The following is a 20,983-nucleotide window of genomic DNA, read 5'->3' as shown; positions in this document are numbered from 1 at the left end:
TGTGTGTGTGTGTGTTCTGTGTGTGTGTGTTCTCTGTGTGTGTGTGTTCTCTGTGTGTGTTCTCTGTGTGTGTGTGTGTGTGTGTGTGTGTGTGTTGGGGTGTTACCCATTGGGCCAGGGGTATGTTTGTGGGCTGACACATTAACAAATATCTGTTATGCCTGAATGATTAGGCTCTAAGCTGGATATTGCATACAAGTTTGTCAATAAGTCAATTTTTTTAATTAAAATGCCCAATATTTTCTCTTCTTCATATCTGTATGTCTTAGGTTCATAGCTTGTAGGAAAGCTGTGATTTAAGGGAGAAATTATAACCATTTGTCATTTCAAAGATACTGCTCTCAGTAGATACCAGAGAACCATTTAGTTGGTGAGAAACTAGAGAAGGTGTCCTTTCTTGTTACCCATTTGAGTTCCAGGATAGGCTAGGGATGCCAGAGTAGATGAAATCTGCCATTGTAACCTGAGAATCACTTTAGAAAGCACCTTTCCTCCTGGCCTCCATCCCCTGGCTTTTCTTTCTCTCACACTTGGGCCCATCAAGATTAGTAAGAAGGACTGAGTTGGCCAGATACGTCATTTACAGCTAGTGTGACTGTAGCTCATCATTCTCTCCCCTGAGGAAGAGCTCTCATACTCTTCCCATTCAGCAGGAACAGAACATCAAAAAGGACTTTTCCCGAGGCACCTGAGTGGCTCAGTCAATTAAGCACCCGACTTCAGTTCAGGTCATGATCTCACCACTTGTGGGTTTGAGCCCCTGTGTCAGGCCCTGTGCTGACAGCTCAGAACCTCGAGCCTGCTTCAGGTTCTGTGCCTCCCTCTCTCTCAGCCCTTCCCCTGCTTGCACTCAGCCTCTCTCTCTGTCCCTCAAAAATAAAATAAACATTAAAAAAGGACTTTCCCCAATATCTTGGAATTATAATTAAAGCTCAAAACTGTAGGCTTTTTTATCATCAGTGGGTAACAAAACTTTTTCTTGCTATGGAGAGATGTTAACTACCTATAAGAGAGGGAAGGAATCTGCTCTTCTGGCCCCAAATTTAAAAGAAAAGGATCTCAGGGAAGCCCTTGAAGGCATTGAGGAAAGGAATTACCCTTCACTTACATCTTGCAGAGTTATGTAAATCCATCTGTCCATTCTGGGTTACCTCTGGATTGGAGAGTCAGAATGTTTCCAAGAGAGGGTCAGCTGACCCGCGAAGCACAGAGGCACATGGAAAGACAGACTGGTGTCTGGTCTTGTGTGGAGCAGTGTGATGGCTCGGGTGCAGAGGGAACTGCGTGTGACCACAGGATACAAATGGACAACCGAAGGAGAAACCTGTGCTTTGGTTACTTCTGCCCATTGTCAGGATGAGGAGATGTCCCATGGGTCAAGTAGGTAGAGAACCAGGCTTGCAATTCCTTTGAACCACCCTATCCGGGGGAACTGCCTGCCCAGGAAAGAAAGAGAGGGGTTGCACTTCTAAGGCAGGAGTTGAGAGAAGTGGTCCCAGAAGCTCAGCCTGGTGTAGGAAGAGCACCCTTGTCCGCGTGGGTAACACCCCCTACAGGCACACACACATGAACACACATGCATACAAACACGCATGTGCACCTGAGAGAGGGCCAGTGTTTGGGCACCTACCATGACCAGAAGACACCCAACGACCAACCAAGTGCCAGCTGGCCTGGGCTATTGGCCCTTTTCCTCTGATCCCTCCTTGTCCAACCAGGAAGAGCCAGAACCAAAGTGAAGAGAGAAGGTAAAAGAAGGAGAATGAAAAGATAATGTCCTCTACCTTCTTCACAGCTTATTCCAGAACCAGCAGTGAGATGTCTATTGAGGATAAAGAAGGGAGAAGCTTTGAATTGGATGAAAAATTAAGGTTTTTACTTCTGATTGAATGAGATCGTGTGTGTGTGTGTGTGTGTGTGTGTGTGTGTGTGTGTGTGTATACCTGAAAAAGAAACTGCTCTTCTGCCTTTATTCACCTAGAGCCAAAGATCTGGGATCTGCTCGAGATGTCACAGAAGGGAAGATGACTTGGCAAAAAGTGCTTGAAAGCAGTGATGGGAGAGTAATAAAGCAGCTTCCTGATTGTTCATACCAAGTTCGCACTGATCGATAAACTGTCTGCGCTGCATTTCATCTTTAATTACGTAGTGAAAGGCTTTTCTCTTGGTAAAGGAATTTATAGCAGACTGAGCATGTGGGAGAAAGATTGATTACTCACAAAATAATATGTGATGACAGCTACTTCACATAACCTGGTGCTAGAAAATTCCAGCTGGGGATTTTTGATCCTTGATTTGGACCTTGAGGGACTAAGGGGTCTTGAAGATGTGGAGTGGGAAGATGAAGCCAGTCCAGCTGTAAGCAACAGCATGAGTAAAGCCACGGAGATAGTCCAGGCAAAGATGAATCAGTGTTATCTCCATGGGGAGTTGTTGTCAGTGTTAAAACCAAAGCCATAGTATGGAGTCCACATATGGTATGTTTAAATCTAATCTGAAAACTTTGTATTTTATTCTTCAAATAAAACCCATAGGAGGTTTGTGAGCAGCAGACTACATGATCTTATCTGTGTTTTTAGGAAAATAACTCTGGCAACAGGATACAGACTCCAGGATGGTTGGAGTCAAAAGAAACTGAAGGTACTTCAATTGGTCAAGAGTGTAATGAGACACTAAATTATGTCTGTGGCTCTAGAAATGGGACAAACGAGAGTAAGAGATAAGAGATCAAGTCGACAGAACTGATCACGACTCCCTCCATAGATCTGTCTCCATGAATCTGTGACACCCACAGAAATCACCTCATTCACTGGGGAAACCGAGGACCTCAAAGGGCCAGCAATGCTCGCTTGACACCCCAAAGCTCAGCTAGACTAGTGATGAGTCAGCTCTACCTGAAAATGAGGCCTTGGCAATAGAGCCACTGTTCCCTCAGGGGCAGTGGGGTCACCTCCTCTGCCTCAGCAGAGCCAAGGGCAGAAACAACCGTCCCCCTCCTCCAGCCGCTGGAAGAACAGGAGAGGATCTCTATTCCAGCTCCTGGTGGCCCCCACTTCAGTGCTTCACGACTCTTTAGTCCTTCTCCAAGGATGGACAGGAAAGAGAAATCGTTGGAGTGAATGTTGCTTGTGATAAATCTTCCCTCACCTAGAGAGATTCTCCTGACTCCCACAACCAGAAAAGAGCATGATCTTACAACCTGTCGGTTTTCATTTCCCTGTTCACACCCAGTTAAACTCTTCAGTGGATATTCTTGTAGGGATTGGGTAAGTTTCCTACGTATTCTTCCAAAATAAAATTCTGACTTCATGCTGTGCCTTCTCCAAGGCCTGATTATATCAGCCTGTGTTTGGGGAATGACTGTCAGTTACCCTCACAAAGGCTTCCCGGGAGTCGTGGCAGTCAGATCAAATTGGATACAGAAGCCCAGACATCCTGAAGAGGAGAAAAATCAATGTAAATAAATGTAATTTCTAAATAAAATATGCTTTTACCTAATTGAAAAGTCATTATCAATTAGTCAAATACAATTTTAATCAGACATGAATGACTGAGGAATTCTATATCAGAGGAAGAACATGGGTTGGCGTTTTAAAACCCCCAGGTCTCATGCAATTAGCCTCGAAACCCTTTTACCAGGTAACTGAGGTGTGAGTTTTAATTCCCAATATCAAACCAAGAATAAAATTATTTTAATTATGGTCAACTGGGTAAGGAACATTGGCTGTCTAATTGCTAAGCAGTAATTCTGTACTCTGTCCCCGGGAGACAACACCTGAGCCAAGTGCTTCAATAATTCATTAAAGCACTTCCCTGTGCATCAATTAGCAAATCATGTGCCTTGATTACTTTACTTAGGGAAAGTTACCCTTGTGAGAAAGACTTTTACCAATCATCAAAACATGAAAAAAAAACCCTCTAATCTATCCTACATTTGATTTTCATAAGAAGAATATAAAATCCTACAATAGCTCTGTTATCTAGGGTGCAAATGCCAAAGACAATCTTCAAGATAATTACAAAGGGTGCAGCCTGACCAACTTGATGCAGAATTAGGAGGTAGGTAGCCTTGGGGTTCCTACCTTTCTCATTTTTGTTTTTGGCAATAATTTATTGTAAAAAGTTGTTTCAACTTCCCTTAAATATCTAAACATTCCTGATCCAGGATCACATTTTATCATCTCTACATCAAACTAAAAGCTTTGAATACATATGTGGCAGATCATAAGTTGATGCTTTTTCCATGTCATTTGTGACTTTGATGACTGACAGTTATTGTTGTATTTGTAGTGTTTTACCCAAAATTCCAAAGTGAAAAAAATATTATGAAAAAGGAAAGTAAGTGAATATATATGACAATAAGGGTCGCCAGATGGAAAAGAAAAACCTCAAAGTATACACAGAGAAGGCATTTCATAAATATTTGTTGGGTGGTAAATCTATGAAAGATTAGAGCAAAATCAGAAAAAAACGTAAAGCTGCATTTTCAACGTGGGCCCCAAATTTTTGCCCACACTGCAAACAATAAGGAGAAACATCTACTCAATGTGAAATTTAACTCTTCCCATTCCAATTCAACTCCCTATGACAAAGGTGATGCTATGCAGAAAATTGTTGGATTAAAGTCAGCTAGAAAGATAGAAATGAGAAAAGGACAATCCACTGATTGAATAATCAAACTTGAAGAGCTGAACACTATTTTCATGGGGTTTACTAATTCAAAATAATAAGAACCACTGAAGGTATCCCCTTCTAGAGCTATTACTATTATCAGCACTCTTCTTTATACTGGAGTTTTAAACAGATTCTAAGGGCCATTGTTGACGCCAGAATTGAGTTCAAGGCTAATATATCTCAAGGCATTCTGCACTTTATTGTTATTATTCTGTATCTACTACTGAGAGGGACGACTCCAAAAAGGGAACTCGATCTAGTAGACATTTGCTAGGATGTGTTTGTGCAGGTGGAAACACACCTCCTGTTTTTGGAAACCTCAAGGTGGGGAGCAGGGGACCAGGGTGGGCAGCAGAGGCAAGCCCTGAGCTCCGCTTCCTCTCCTCCCACTTCCCACCCTATACTGGTGATCCAGTTGAGCTCCGTCACAGTTTTTGAATCTTGAAAGAGTGGATGACAGGCTCAGAGACAAAGATTATTCACAGTAGCAGTGGAGTCAGGAGCCCAGCAACATGACACCAAGGGTCCAGGCGGGCAGTGCCCGGTGTACCATGGTGAGACCACGGTGCTGTACTCAGGGACTCTGTCCTGCGTGGCTGTTCCTGTCAGGGAGCCGGGTCGTGGCCACAATTGCACTCTTGTTTTTCACCTGTTTCCTACACCTGGAACACTCTGTTGAGCCACCTGAGATCCTTCTAACAAAATTCCTCTCTATTTAAGGTTCTTTTGCTTGCAGCCGAACTCCTGGTTTATAAGGAGAATAAAATACAATTTTTAAAAGTGCAATTTTCTGGGGTGCCTGGCTAGTTTGGTCAGTAGGGCATGCAGCTCTTGATCTCAGGGTGGTGAGTTCAAGCCACAAGTTAGGCATAGTGATTACTTAACGACGACAATAACAACAACAACAACAAATAATAATAATGATGATGAAAGTGTAATTTTCTGAGAAGAGAGGCGGCTTCAAATACAAAAATTAGACACAACAGTTTAGAAATCAGTTTTTCTCATGTCTCATTCCTTCCTACTCTCAATACTTTCTTCTCACGTGTATAAATAACTCCTATAGTCACCAAAGGCTCTATTAAAAGCCTGTTAATGCTTTTGAAAACTACTCTTTGTAAGCCTAATTATAATAAAATGTACTCATTAAATTTTGGATTTACAGAAATTTATAGGAAATCATGTCAATTTTACACCGAAAGGAATGTCAACGGGCAAGGGGGGTGGGAGGAGACAGAGGAAGACTGTGAAATTAGATTACCCAACAGGAGAATCTGTCAATTGATGGAGGAAAACTTTAATTTAGAGCCTGTTTCACTACACATACCAAAAAAGACCAACTAGCTTTTTGAGGAAGTTTTGCAGACTGGCCAGATAGTTCTTAATAGAGAGAATATTACAAATTAAAGTTTAGTTTTGATAAAAAGGTGTGAACGCCCTGAGGTGGAAAGTCTGCATGAGAAACAAACCAAGGTCACAGGTCTGCGCAGAGACATAGCAGCTGTCACACAGTCATGGCCAGAGGGATTATGCCTGGTAGTTCATGAAGGATGTAAAATTGAAGAATCAGAGACTAGTTGAAGTTGCTAACCTAATTCTCAGACAATATTAATTTATGTTATACTAGTAACAGCATAGAATTCTGATACTATGCCTGTAGTGTCTAGAAATCACTGTGACCTTCTGCTAAGGGCCTGAATAGCCTCAAAAGTAAATCTCTTATGTTCTAAGAGTCTTGATTAAACTATAGCCATTGTAGAGTCAGAGGAACATAGAGGAAGGAAGACAGTGATGTGTTATGTGTGTATTTGATTCCTGAAATTTTGAAAAACTGTCTCCAATTTTTTTAAGATGCTATGGTCTATAGATGTGCATTATAATATTTTTTTTATTTTCTAAACCTTTAAAAAATGTTTATTTATTTTTGAGAGAGAGAGAAAGAGAGCACAAGCAGGAGAAGGGCAGAGAGGGGAGACACAAAATCTGAAGCAGGCTTTAGGCTCTGAGCTATCAGCACAGAGCCCCAAGCGGGGTTCAAACTCACAAACTGTGAGATTATGACCTGAGTCAAAGTCAGACACTTAGCAGACTGAACCATCCAGGAGCCTGGATTTGCATTATTATTAAAGTGACTTCTAGACTGCAGAATTAATATATGTTCAGTCCTTATAGGAGGTACAATCGATGTGTCAAATGGAAGTTTTAGCATGCTTAGCCAATCCTAAAAATGCAATACCTATTTCAAAATGTTGAATTACCTTTGAGACACAGAAAATGGTCTCAACATTAGAACATCTAAAACTTCAAACCAGAATTTCTATTTTGACATAGAAAAGATAATTTCTTAACATGTAGAAAAAGGTCTTTGGGGATGAGACCTAAAAAATATTCTTTTTATGTGAACTTTAGCAACTTTCAAGATTAGAAGAAAAAGACACAATATTGACAGTCAGATTTCCGAAGACCAGCTATCTTATCCTTTATAAGTATTAGTCTAATTCAAGTGCCCGAATCAGAGGCAAATGCTTCAAAATACTTTCAGATTTTTTAATATTCTCAGCACTAAAAATAAACATATCCTCAATAAGCGAGATACACAAACAGCCAATAAAATAAATCTAAAAACATCAGAGCCAATATTTCTGTTTGTTTTCTAAAATGCCTCCCATTTCCAAAGGGGTGAAAGAGTGATTAATAATGTATTTTATTCCAGAATTTGTATTAACTATTTTAAAGTACCGTCTTCTTCAGCAGATGGTCATCATATGGGAAGTCTCAGCACACAGAGTTCAAATTCATCTTCAAGCTTAGCTTTAAACCAGTGATTGAATCCATTTGAGGCTTTAATCTCAGGTATCAAGGTTTATGAGCTTATATCTTCCCCTGCCCCAACTGGCCCACTCCATCCCACAGCTCTCACGTGAGGTAAGCATTCTGCATCATTCTTTCCCATGATCTGCCAGTCCTTACCCTGAACCTTGATTGATGCCCTTCATCATTCATCCACTCACTTGCTTATTTGTGCAATAGCATTTATTTAGCAGCTACTGTGCACAGAACACTATTTTGGATACTTGGAACTTGAGTAATTGAAACACAGTGCCTGCCCTCTAACAGCTTAGAGGCTATTGAGTAGATCAGTGAATTCAAAAGTACCATTGGTATAGAATTGAAGATTATATAGAAATACAGATATTTTCAAACACTAAAATATAATTGTCTCAGTGCCTGACAAATCAGTATTTCTGTGAAAGCCAAAAGTATGTGCTGCCTACATCCCCCTTTAAGGAAGACTTTGCTGTTCCATCTGTTAAGTCTGTAAGCAAATATCCACTCAGCTCTTGCTCCCTTCAGGGATTGCCCAAATCGGGCCCTGCCTAGGGAGACCCACATCCAGTGGTTGACTAAAGATGAGACCATTTATTCCCATAAATGGTTGTTCTGAGACTCAATTTACAGGTTCCCATATATCCAACAGGCAATTCCCAGACACCGGTGGGGTGTCTAAGAATTCAACTCAATTCTGGCACTATCTACCCAAAGAGAGCATCAGATTTCACAGGTTAAGGCCTCAGTCCTACAAGACTGCGCTCCTGCCTCCCCACTTCAGATGCCAGTCACAAGACCAGGTTGTTCCCAGTGCTTCTGTGCAACTGGCTATAGATTGGAGCCCCCCATGACCTCCTTAGCCTCCAGGTTGTTACCTGTACTTCGGAAAGATTGGCTATAATTCAGAGGTTCCCATGGAAACTTCTTCTTGGGACCGATTAACTTGCTAGAGTGGCTAACAGAACTCAGAGAACCATGTTACATACTAAATCACTGGTTTATTATAAAAGGATATAACACAGGAACAGCCGGATGGCAAAGAAAGGAGCATGGAGCTTTCATACCTTCTTCAGGAATGCCATTAAGCCCAGATCTCCACGTGTTCACCAACTCAAAAGTTCTTCCATCCCTGTCCTTTTGAATTTTTATGGAGACTTCATTATATAGGCCTGACTGATTGAATCATTGGCCATTGAGAGTTGATTCCACCTCCCGCCCCATGCTCTCTCTCCTCCCCAGGGGTCAGAGATTTGAGACTAAAAGTTCTAGCCCTGGAGGTTGGCTCCATTGGCAACCAGCCCCCATTCTTAGGTGCTTTCCAAAAGTTGCCTCATTAACATAACAAGAGATACTTTTATCGCTCTCCACTCAAGACTTTCCAAGAGTTTGGAGAGCTGTGAGCCGGGAACAAGGTTAAAGATCAAATATATAGTTATATTTATTTGTTATAATAAATCACAGTGTCACAACCCAACACCCTGCTCTCCGTGGAGTCAGCTATCCTTCAAGCATGCTTGCGGCCCAGTTCTCTCCCCGCTCAATCCTGCTTCCTCCCCGTCCCTTCCATAGGGGTTGATTTTAAAGACACTTGTTAAAAAATTATGCTGCCCAAATCTGCTTCTGGGAGAACCCAAGTGGCAACACTTCTCGAGCAAATTTTTTAAGTGAAGTATGGCACTTGCTTTCTTGCATTAGAATGTGACCTTCAGAAATATGCTGCATTAAATAGAAGAATAATAACATTGATAATAAAAAAGCAAAAACTGACCTAAGATTTATCCTGTGCTGGGCACAGTTTCAAAGGTTCTGTATGTATCAGCTCATTTAATCCTCACAGTGACTCAATAAGTGAGTCGTATTATTAATGCTTTTCTGCTGATGAGTAGAGGGAATGACAAGACAAATATCTTGCTTAAGGCCACACAGGTACTAAACGATTCCCAACCAGTACAGCTCCAGAGTGTAGTCTCCATACCAGTATCTTAAACTTTTTCTCTAATTCTCCAGCATCTTAACAAATTTCATAGCATCGGTAGTAAGTACAGTAGAATTACATGTTGGAAGCACTTGTTGATAATAAATACCATCTACCGTTTGTGAACTGCTACCACCTGGACCACTGCCGGAGGCTCTTTATAGCATCAAATTATTGTGATAGTATTTCTGTAAATTAGCCCAGGCTTGGTTATCCTCATTTTATCAAAGAGTAAACAGCAACGCATGACCATAAGTGACTCACCCCAAGTCAGAGTTTACAGGCAGCAGAAATGCTCAAATCTATATTTCTGTCTCCCAAAGAAATTATGCTGATTTACCCAAATTATGCTTAATCTATGAACTATGAATTATACATAATCATCACTTTTAACTAGACCACCTTCATCTCCAAATATCCCAGAAATGTGGAGAAGAGCCTCTGACGCCTCTGTCCACTAGCACAGCTTTGGCGACAGCCATGATCTAGAACTTTCTTTCCAAAACCTAGGTTACTTCAGCAGACTGTTCTCCAAGTATTCTTTTAGATGCACACCCTCGATGGTGTACAAGGGCTTCTGCCCTTCTTATTCTATATGTTTAAGTCCAAAAAGCTATGAATGAACCACATCGTATATTTGATTCCATATTTAGGGTACTGATGAAAATTTTAGGAAATCCTAGTTCACACATATAATAGTACGCTGTGGTTATCCTCTCTTTAAAGACCAATTACATTTCTAAGAGACCACTGGCCCATGAATAACCAATTAATTCAATTCAGAGAGCAGAGGTCTCTTCTGTGGCTAAGGTAGGAGACTGGGGAGCTTTGGGAGGGTAAGAAGTTTTCCTCTATGTCCCTTTTTTCATGGAGGTGGAAATACATGCATTTTCACCTCGGGAAATACGGGGTTATAAATCCCTCTTGGCCGTAAAAGGTAAAAATAAACAAACAAACTCTCTGAATCATTTTTGCTGTAACCAAAGAGAGCTGGGAGGGGAGAAGAGTGTGAACGCAGAGTAGAGAAATGCCAGCTTTTTGGCAACAGGAACGAACAGGACAGAGAATAAGGACTTCTGCAAGGCTTGCTCTCTGACTCGGGAGATGCACTCATTCTTTGTCTCTATTATTTGCTGCCTGACAATTGTTCCCAGCAGCGAAAGGCGAGCTCACCCTCTGGGAATGGGTTCAAATATAAATGACTGAGATTCTTGTCAAAGGTACATTGCAGCTGACATCCCCTCCTCCACTCCCGACCCCCCTCAAGGGCACTTCATTTCCACTTTATTGCTTTTTTCCCCTCCAAGGGCAGGTTAAGGTCCAGGGAAAAGAATGCCATTGTAAATGGAGGTTCTTGATTATAGGCCAACATTTCTGCCCTATCTCACTTCCCACTCCCTTTACTTCCATTCTGCCTCTTGCCAGACTCCCTTTTTTGCAGCGCAAAATCTCAGCCCACCGCTGCGTCCTTGAAAGCGGCTTGGGTACCGGCTGCTGTAAGACCTTCCCCGAACAAGCCCTAATGAACGTGTGCGAACCCTGCAGAGCGTTGCTTCATTGTCCATTTACTCTTTCAACATGACAGCTGACAGCCTCCCGTGCTGAAGAAAAGAAAAGCTCTAACTGCTGAGAGCCATGAAGTGTTTACTTTCTGTGAAAGGCAGGTTCACTCATCCAGCGCTCTCTTCCGTGATCTGGTGTTGTGAAAATTGCACTCATTTGCCTTTCTCTGGAGAGTTAAAACAAAGAAACCTCAGTGACAGCAGCCTTGCTTCTCAAAAACTCCAGAATAATAAAAATCATGGAATGCCTCACAAAAGGAGTGACAAATCTCCTTGAAGGAACTCCTAACGATGCAATTCAACAGCCATTTAAAAAGAATGGTTGATAGCCTGATGTGTGAGAGACGTACGAAGAAAAGAGATGGTTTAAACTCTACGAAATAAGCTCTTGGTTCATTCATATCAGGCACACTGAGCCACAGACACCGTGACTTCCTGCCAGGCAGAGGAACGATTTCTGTGGTGGGAAGACAGGGAGAGACAACAGGTGCACCGAGCAATCCAAAAGCTGAGGCTCAAAATCGTATTCATCTACATTATTTTATTTGATCTTTACGACAACCTTGTGAAGTTGTATGACAGTTGTTGATGTCCCCATCTCACAGAGGGGAAACTGAGGCACAGAGATATCCGGTGATTCTTCACTCGTCCATGAGCTGGAACTCCAGCTCAAATCTCCTTTCAAAGTCAATGTGTTTTTCTTCTTCTGCATTACGTTTTAATGATGTATCAAGTGCTCTGAGGGTTTTTTGAAAAAAATTAAGTTTTTTTTCTAGGTTATGCTATGTGTGCTTCCTTAAAATGTATACAATGAGAAGGTCTCTTCTCTTTGTCAGGGAAAATGGTGACTGTGTGGCTGTCCCGGTATCTGAATTAACATTCTTTTCAATGAGGAGTTGATTTACCAAACACCATTTAAATTAAAAAGATCCCAAATGTGTCAGTATTCCCTCTCAGGCTACCCCAGGTCATTTATGCAAGCATTTCAGAGACAGCTCTTTATTGCCAGTTTATAATTAGATTCACCAGAGACATATTAACCTCTGGGAAGAGTTATAAGTTTTGCATAAAAGCAAAACAAAGAAAAACCATCCTCAACTCATAGGAAGTAAAATTTAAAGCAAAGATAAAGTAAAAATAAAATTCACCTTATTCACATGCACCTAAGAATCTATTGTTTTGTTTTTAAATCAGATTTCCAGGACCCAGAGATATTAATCTAATAGATCTCAATTAGATTCAAGGAACCTGGAGTGCTAGCTATTCTCATTCACAGAGCTCCCCAACCAGCCTTGGAAATGCATTGGACTGTGGGTGGGAGGAAGTGAGTTTCCAGAGAAGAGTGGCAGTTTGGAGTTTACAAGATGAGACAAAGTAACCTTCCACGAGTACCTTTAAATTGGAGCATTGTTAGCACTAATGCCTAATTAGGTTCTACCTTCAAAAATTGTTGAGTGGTAATAATTTAGTGGATAATAATTTGACTAGCTTCTAGTTTGATGTCTCTTCATTGCCTATCACTCTTTGTAGTTATAAAACCTAATTAATAAAAACCATCTGTGGACTGAAGTAAACCTCTAAACTATTAAAAAATGATTTGTGAAAACTATGGAGGTTTTTTTTGACCATCACATTAGAAAAGTGTTTATTTTTATGTTAATTTTCAGTACAAGGAAGGCAGACAATTCACATATTACCTGTTAGCATATACATTTGTATAATGTTTCAATCATTTTTGAAAGTAACTTGGAAATAATCACTAAAAGTTTTCAAAATGGTCACACTCTTTGGCTCAGCAATACCAGTTCTATCCTAAGGAAAATGTACACATAAGCAAATATGCTTATAAAGGTAAAATTTTGGAACAATCTTACTGTCCACAAATAGGGAAATAAATGAGTAAATTATGATATATTCAAATGATGAGAAAGGTTAAATCTCTTTTAAAATATCTTATAAGAGTTTAAAATAGGGGCTCCTGAGTGGCTCAGTTGGTTAAGCGTCTGACTTCAGCTCAGGTCATGTTGTACCCAAGATTTCTTTATCGCCCCCAGAAACCAGAGACCGCCAGGGAGGCCGAAGCACGCATGCAAAAGCAAAGGGCTTTATTGCGAATTTAGGCTCGCCGGGGCCTAAACTCGGGCTCACAGACTTTACCGGCGTGGTGGATCCATGCTGAGAGCGAGGGAGCCCCGAACAAAGGCGGGGTAGGACTTTTATGAGTTTGGGAAGGGGGAGTCACAAGAAATTGTGACATAGGTAGAGACCCAATCATAATGGTACAACAGTATTGGCAGCAGCTCTAACCATCCACACTGTTCAGAGCGTTCGTTACTTTTGGCGGGACCCAATTACAACATTTAGGGTATCTTTGAAATTAGCCAATTACAGAGCGAGTTCAGGGTCTTGTTTGGTGACTATGGGGTTAACTTTAACACTAGGTGACAGGGGCTTATCTAAAGTTCTCATCTGCAGGCCTTACCCTTAGGATTGTGGGGTGAGGTAGCTGGGCTTTCCTGATTGGATACCCCCGGGGCAATGTATGACTGCCAAATGGCCAAGTGGCCAAATGGTTCTGAAGAGACTGACCTTAGACCTTTTAGCTTAGAGGGGTAAACAAAGTCAGTCATGGCGTCTGTTAGGTTCAGACTCGTGTTCTTACAGTCATGCTCTTGCGGTTCATGTGTTCAAGTCCCGTGCAGGGCTTTGTGCCGACAGCTCAGAGCCTGGAGCCTGCTTCAGATTCTGTGTCTCCTCTTCTCTCTTCCCCTCACTCTGCTCACATTTTCTCTATCTCTCTCTCTCTCAAAAATAAATAAACATTAAAAGAAAACATTTTTAAAAAGAGTTTCAAATAATGTGGAAAAATGCTTGTCATGAAGAGTTAATTCTTTAAAATCATCTTGAATAATCTATGCTATAACTTCTCAACTAGTTTAACAAACAAAAAAAGCACCTAGAAAAGTGATCAGATGGAAATACATTGAAGTGTTAAAAATAATTCTCTTTGAAAGGTGAGATTGTAAATAACTGGTATTTTGTTCTTTATACTTTTCAGATTGCCCATAAGAGAAAATGTCTTTCATAATTTTATAAGTAATTTTCTTAAAAAACATTTTGCTTTTTTTTTTAACTGAGGTATAATTGATATATAACATATTGGTTTTAGGTGTCCAACAAAATAATTTGATATTTATCAATATTGCAAAGTGATCAACTCAATAACATCCATTTTGCTTTCTGTTTAATGTAATATAGGCCACCATTGCATATATACTCCTAAGTACACTAAAAAGTGAAGAGAAAATGTTGTTTCTTTACTCTCACAAAATAGCAGTTGGTTTTCCTTAGAAGGAACCAGAAAGAAGACCGAAGAAATAAACCATAGTCTTTGCGTTAGCAAATCTCAGAAGGGAGATTCATTACGTCTACCATCTTTTCTTCGTTAGTTCAGGGGCTAAATCTAGCTGTCACTTAGGGGGAGAGGGTCATACAGCAGCATGAAGGCCAAGACACAGTGACCCCCGGGAGCCTTCTTAGAGGCTCTTGACCTCAGAAGTATGTAAGAATAAAGTCCCCATTGGTAATGGGGGGAAGGGTTCTGTCTTCTACCAAACAGAAAACCTGGACAGTGGCTTCCCCAATGGGTATTTCTCTGTCACGCATCTAAAGGGTTATCAGTTATAAATGCTCAAACTCATCTTTCAACTGAGCCCTGACCTCTAGTGCCAATGCTAGAGGAGCTGCTACAGGGACATATTTCTGGTATCTTTCATTGGAGTTTGGAATGCATTTTCCTAGAGAAAAAGTTATAAATAATCAATGTGCTCCCAGGCCAACAAGTGGAAGCCTATTTAATACAAACCTTAAACTTTCAAAACTTTGAGGAACATGAACCTTAGAAAATATAATAATGCTATTTCAACAACATCAAATCTGATAATATAATTATTCTATGGAAAAATACATTTTGGGTTCTAAGCAACTGACTTAAAAACAGACATTAGGAATATAATCTTAAGTTTATTATCAGGCCTCTACATATATACACTTAACATAGTCATAGGCCTTTTTAGAATAATTTCCAAGGTAAATGCTGAAATTCTGAAACCCATAAAATAATTAGGACAACTGTTAATTTAAGCCCCAAATAGTTAATACTAAAATAGTATTATTTCACAATAACAGGAATGGATTTTTCTGTCATGTGGAAAAGTGAGGCTATCCTATATAGTGGATTTCAGTTTGTTGTTTTAATAACAATTACCATGTCAAATTACTAATATAGTAACACAAGTGGGCCTTTGCAGTAAAACTTTAATTTATAAAGGAGTTAAAAGTATTACCATTACCATTGCTAATTTACAGATCAATATCACATAATGTGTTTGCCTATCATAGTGCCATGCATACTGTGAGAATTTAATAATTGATGAAAAGAGAGTTTTGAATTTTAATATTTCTGATAAATCCAATCCCAAATATAATACTTATGACACTAATTTTTAGGGCTTTTATGCTATTTATATAACCATTACCTTAGTAAGATGTAATTGTTTTTCTGTCTTACAATAAAAGTTTCCCTCTATCCCTTCTGTCCTTCATTTCTTTCTTTCTTTCTCTCTTTTCTTTTATCTTGCTTCTAACCTGGTTTTCTGATAACTGCATGCCAAAAAAAATTTTGCAAATATAAGTCACAATCACCTTTTTTCTTACTGGTATGGGAGGCCAATAACAAAGGGGTTATATTTCCTTTTGTCTATGACTCTACAGCAGCCACTTGACCTATAGCAACTCTGAACCCAACTTTATTCCAGAGGTTGGTTATTTGAGGGTGAACGTGGTGCAACATCTCCCTTGAAGAATTCATGTGAGAAATTTATCATGCTTATTTGAGTTCCTACCAACTATCATGACCTCCAATGTATGCTTTCTCTTTCTGTTTTCCTGGGTATAACAACACATTCTATGATATAGAACTTTCTAAAAATGAAATATGCATATTTTTTATTTCTTTATTTTGAGAGAGAGAGAGCTTGTGTGCAAGCACGGGAGGGGCAGAGAGAGAAAAAATCCCAAGCAGGGGATTCATGCTGCCAGTCTAGAGCCCTTATGTGAGGCTCGATCTCATGGACCGCAAGATCATGACCTGAGTTGAAATCAAGTCAGTTGCTTAACTGACGAAGCCACACAGGCACTCATATTTTAACATTTCTCCCAGCCCAGGTAGAGAGTTAAACTATATGAACAAATGAGAAAGTTTGTGTGTTTTCGGTGTTTTATGAACAACCAATGAATTTGCTTGTTGTGGGTGTATTTGTGTGCATGTGTGCATTTCAATGCATTTATTATGGTTATTCCATTCTAAGTAATTTCCTTTGCCCGAGCACTTAATTCTACTTCAGAGGTTGTGATAAGAAAGATTGATTCATTTACTGAGTTCCCATATGGGCCAGACACTGTTCTCAGTATTGGAGTTAGATGAGCAAATGAAACATTCTCTACAATCATTCAACTTTCAGTCTGATGAAAGTTGATAGCCACAAAAATATCTTTTCATAGTCCCTCATTTTTTAAGGCTATAAAGACATCTGTATAAATTAATTTCTAAACTTACAATGTATGGGGGCATCTCTAAGCTTCCAGGGAGAATGTATGATAAGGAAACTTAGAGCTAGATTTTCACACTTTTCAACTCTCTTCCTCCACCAGCTGTCAAGTGTGGGAGCTACTCACAGCTCAGGCTGAGAGACCCACTATCCTCCACCGACCCTTTACCATCTCCCTAGGCGATTTTGCCATGCATATCTAGTGCCTGTAATTATCATGTAGCTAAGAGTGACACCCACATTTATATATTACTTGTTTGAACTAGGTTTCTTTGGATTAGACTGATATATCCAACTTGACATTTGGCTTCTTCCTTTGGGGTATCTCTACCTCATCTCAACACTTATGATCTGTGTCTGGTATATAAGACCCTAAAAAGCTAGTCCTTTTACACTGCTCCAATTCCTAAATAAAGATAACCCCTTGTTTGTAAACTTTGTAGATCTAAGGCAGCCTTACCTCAAACCCCTTCCCGTCATTACCTTCTTTACTAGCATACTGTTTCCCTTTTAGTGTATTGTATGTACTCCAAGTTAAATTACATATTTGTGTGGATATTAATATTTATGTATGAATACTATTATGAGCTTCAAGAGTTATATTACAGCTATTATTATAGCTCCAAAAGTTTTTAAAATGGACACTCAAAAAAATGTAAAACAAATAAGTGGGTAGAACTGGAAAATTTCCCAGTTACCTGGATTCAGACACTGCTGGGAAAGAGAGAATAGTTTCTAGCTTCTTGTGCCCCTTAGCAAGTAGAAGAGGTCATGTTGAGTCAAAAAGGAGTCTGACACAACTAAGAGAGTGTAAAGGGGTAGTAAAAGAGTGTGACACTACCTACTGTTACGTCATAAAGGCGATTTTGAGGACTCAAATTTGTCTTCCAGAAGATCACATTGTTCATTCTGAAAATTTTTTTGAGCTGATCCTTTTTGAGAGGGAAAGTTCACTGGAAATAACAGGAGGTGATGATTTTTCTCCAGCCACCAACCGGAACTGCTATTCGAAATCCCTCACTATGATATGCCCCTCCCTCAGATTATAAGAGCAGTTGTCATCACTGAAAGGGACAGCCATGGAATTTTCCTTTCACCAGCTGCCATTGAGAGCAGCTGCCAATGGGAATCATCATCATTAGAATGATCACCAAAAGTCTGCCCCAGAAGCCACAACTGAGGGAAATCACTGCCAAGACACACTGCTGGGTGCCATTTCTCCTACAAGTAACTAAGAGGAAGAAACTTTAGAAAGTGAGACTGAAGAACTATGAAGATCTTATGTCCACCTGGTGCTTGGTAGACATTTTATTCTTGACCTGTAGGGCAAGATTTTAGTTCTTTCAATATATTTCTCTCTTTTGAGAATAAAGCCTATTTAAAAACAAACAAGCAAACAAACAAAAAACAACCAACCAAACAAAAAAACCTTGATGAGGACTGAGCTTTAGAAACCCTGGAGAAGGATTCACATGTATTCTAGGGATATTTTAAAAATAACGAACTCCTAGAATCACAATTGAAGTTACACCTCAGAAAATAATGAAACAAAGTAAAAGTTTCTCAATCAAAATGGGGGAAAGGGATTAGATGGACTTGTGAGCATTAGTTCTATAAATGTAAGGTTCTGTCCTATTCACCATGTAACTCCAACTGTTCTAGTTCAAAAAAATGTTGAATGAGTGAATGGGTGAATAGATAGGTGAATGAACAAATGGATGGTTTCTGTGTATCTTAAAATATATTCAGTAAGAAAAGGAGACATGAGGAGCACTTGGGTTGTTCAGTCAGTTAAGCGTCTGACTCTTGATTTCAGTTCAGATCATGATCTCTCTGTTTGCTAGTTTGAGCCCCATGTCGGGCTCCATGCTGACAACACGGACCCTGCTTGGGATTCTCTCTCTCCTCTCCCCTGCTTGTAATCTCTCTCTCTCTTTATCTCTCTCTCTCTCTCTCTCTCTCTCTCTCTCTCCCTCTCAAAATAAACTTTAAAAATAGAACACATGATTTAAGTAAACATAGATTTAAAAACTAATGAACAAGATATATTTTTATAATATACAATATATATTCTTCAGAACAGAAGATACATTCTATGTTTCTGTGGTTTTACATAGTAAAACAATAATCTCTCTGTTTTTAGTCTGTGTACAAATTCTAAAGATTAATGGCAGAGTCTTTGTAAAGCCATTTACTTAATATTGCTGACAAGGAATCATTGAAAAATTTTAAGAAGAAAATAAGTTAGACAAAGCATGAAATTATGGGTTGGAATATGGTGAGGGTAAGGGAGCCATCCATATACTAACCCACATTGTCTAGGATCTCTAAGAGTTTGCCAAAAATCTCACTTAACTCCTGTTGGAAAGCTTTTACCTACTAAAACCTTTCTTCTTTCTACTATGTAAAAGCACCCTTCAGAAGGGAAATTATGGATTAATCTCCCTTGTTATATTTTAGTTTGGGTATTTTTATTAATGGGAAAAAGCAGTCCCTTAAAGCTTAGAAGGTGAAAAGAATTATATATGAAGACTAGGAGTTGTTCACATAAATAGAGTGTCAGACTGAGGCTAAAATTGCCCACTTAGCCATCACATAACATCACCCTGAGTCATCCTTGGAATCTTGAGTAGGATAAGAAATATTTAAGATTACTAGACTTTCAGCACTTTCTTTAGAAAGATGGAATACCAATTGACCTCAGAGAAATGTGATTGAATTAGAGGTTTAGAAACTTTGGGTTGGATTGAAGTCAGCATAAAGATGTTAAATAGCATCTATAAAGCAGAGTAACTATAGATTTTACTTAACAAAGGAGTCCAGTATCCATAAGGTAATGATAACTTTTCATAAAATTTTGGATGGTATACAAGCTAATGTTACAATTACAAATAAAGATGCATGTTTTGTTCAACTAAAAAGAACCTCTCTTAAGGCCAAGATCACATATTTATCATAACTTGGAGAGGCATAGCCACAAGTCATACTATCTCCACAACAATAGGCTAGTTTGGAATGCAGAGAAAATGAAAGGAAGTTGGGTAGTAATTTAGTCATAGGATCAGTCATGAGTCTAGTTTAATATCCAAAGGGGCAAAGCACACTTTATTTGATTTATACCTGCTTTGGCATTCAAAGGGGCTCATTTTGTCAGGGGTAGAAAGATATGGTTGACTCTCAGCATCATGAATTCTAAGTTTCTCTAATATTTAATACCAGATAATGTTCAAATGATAACTAGGTGCTCTGCCTCATTAGACCAGGACAGTAGCCAACAGGCTGTAAGGGGACAAAGAGGATTTAGATTTCCAAAAGGAAAGAATAGCAGAGTTAGACCACAGTCAATATGAGCAATGTTTCAGTTCAGGGATACTTTAGTCCAAACTCTAGTGGGTGTGACAGCTTTAATATTTTCCTTATTGGAGGGACTTAGGCACTGCCTTCTGATAGGGGACTTGTCTTGAAGCTACATTTAAAGAGCATGTTAGTTAAAGCAACTATTAGGAACTGAATGTTTGTATCTTCTCAAAATTCATATGTTGAATTTATAACCCCTAATGTTTTAATATTAGGATGTGGAGACTTTATGAGGTATTAGGTCATGAGGCTGAAGCTTACATAAATAAGATTTGTGCCCTCATGGGAAGAAACATGAGAGGTTGCTCTTGCTCTCTACTCTCCACCAGATCAGAACCTACTGAGAGGAAAGCCATCTGCAGGTTCTCACTGGACACCAGATCTTCCAGAACCTTGATCATAGAAAGCTTAGCTTCCTAAACTGTGAGAAATAAATGTTTGTTGTTTAAGCATCTGGTCTATGATAATTTGTTATAGCAGCCCAAACTGATTAAGACAAAAACGCAAGTAGCTTCCACAGTAAATAAACCCTGAAGCCTCAGGACTGTAGCACAATTTAAATACTTTTTCATTCTAATTCCAATCAAATATTTGAGGATCATACTTCTTCTAAGGATGTGCAAGATATTTAGAAACAGAGGTTACAGGCTCCTTCTCTCCTAAGACCCCAACATTCTTTACAGCCTCAGAGCGTTCACTTCTGGTATTAGAGAGAAATAGGAGGTAGTAAATCACATTAAAAAATGACAATTATGTCACACTGTGTGGTGACAGGTTGACTGTGGGGTCAGTCAAGCTGGATTTTAATCCTTGCTTTATCATTTACAAAATTTATAGCAATAGGTAAATTAATTGACTTCAATCAGGGGAGGAAGTTAGGGTAGCCGAGAAGTAAGGGACCCTGGGCTTTCCTTGCCCCTCAAATACAGCTGTATTGGGGTCAGATCTCTTGGAACACCCAGGAAATTGGTCTGAGA

The 20,983-nt window shown here is 39.5% G+C and overlaps 1 protein-coding gene and 1 long non-coding RNA gene across 2 annotated transcripts in view; one reads left to right on the top strand and one right to left on the bottom strand.

Moving 5' to 3' along the window:
• Positions 1-20,983, top strand: part of GALNTL6 (polypeptide N-acetylgalactosaminyltransferase like 6) — a 1,123,375-nt gene that overhangs the window by 947,086 nt on the left and 155,306 nt on the right. The window lies entirely within an intron of this gene.
• LOC115291281 lies at positions 11,562-17,436 on the bottom strand. The gene is made up of 2 exons (XR_003908394.1): positions 17,348-17,436; positions 11,562-11,778 (listed from the first exon to the last, which is right to left on the bottom strand). It is a non-coding gene; the product is annotated as an uncharacterized LOC115291281 (long non-coding RNA).

Source organism: Suricata suricatta, chromosome 1, assembly GCF_006229205.1.
Source record: "Suricata suricatta isolate VVHF042 chromosome 1, meerkat_22Aug2017_6uvM2_HiC, whole genome shotgun sequence".
NCBI lineage: Eukaryota > Metazoa > Chordata > Mammalia > Carnivora > Herpestidae > Suricata > Suricata suricatta.
Note: the sequence above shows the minus strand (reverse complement) of the source record. Positions and strands in the feature narration are given on the sequence as shown.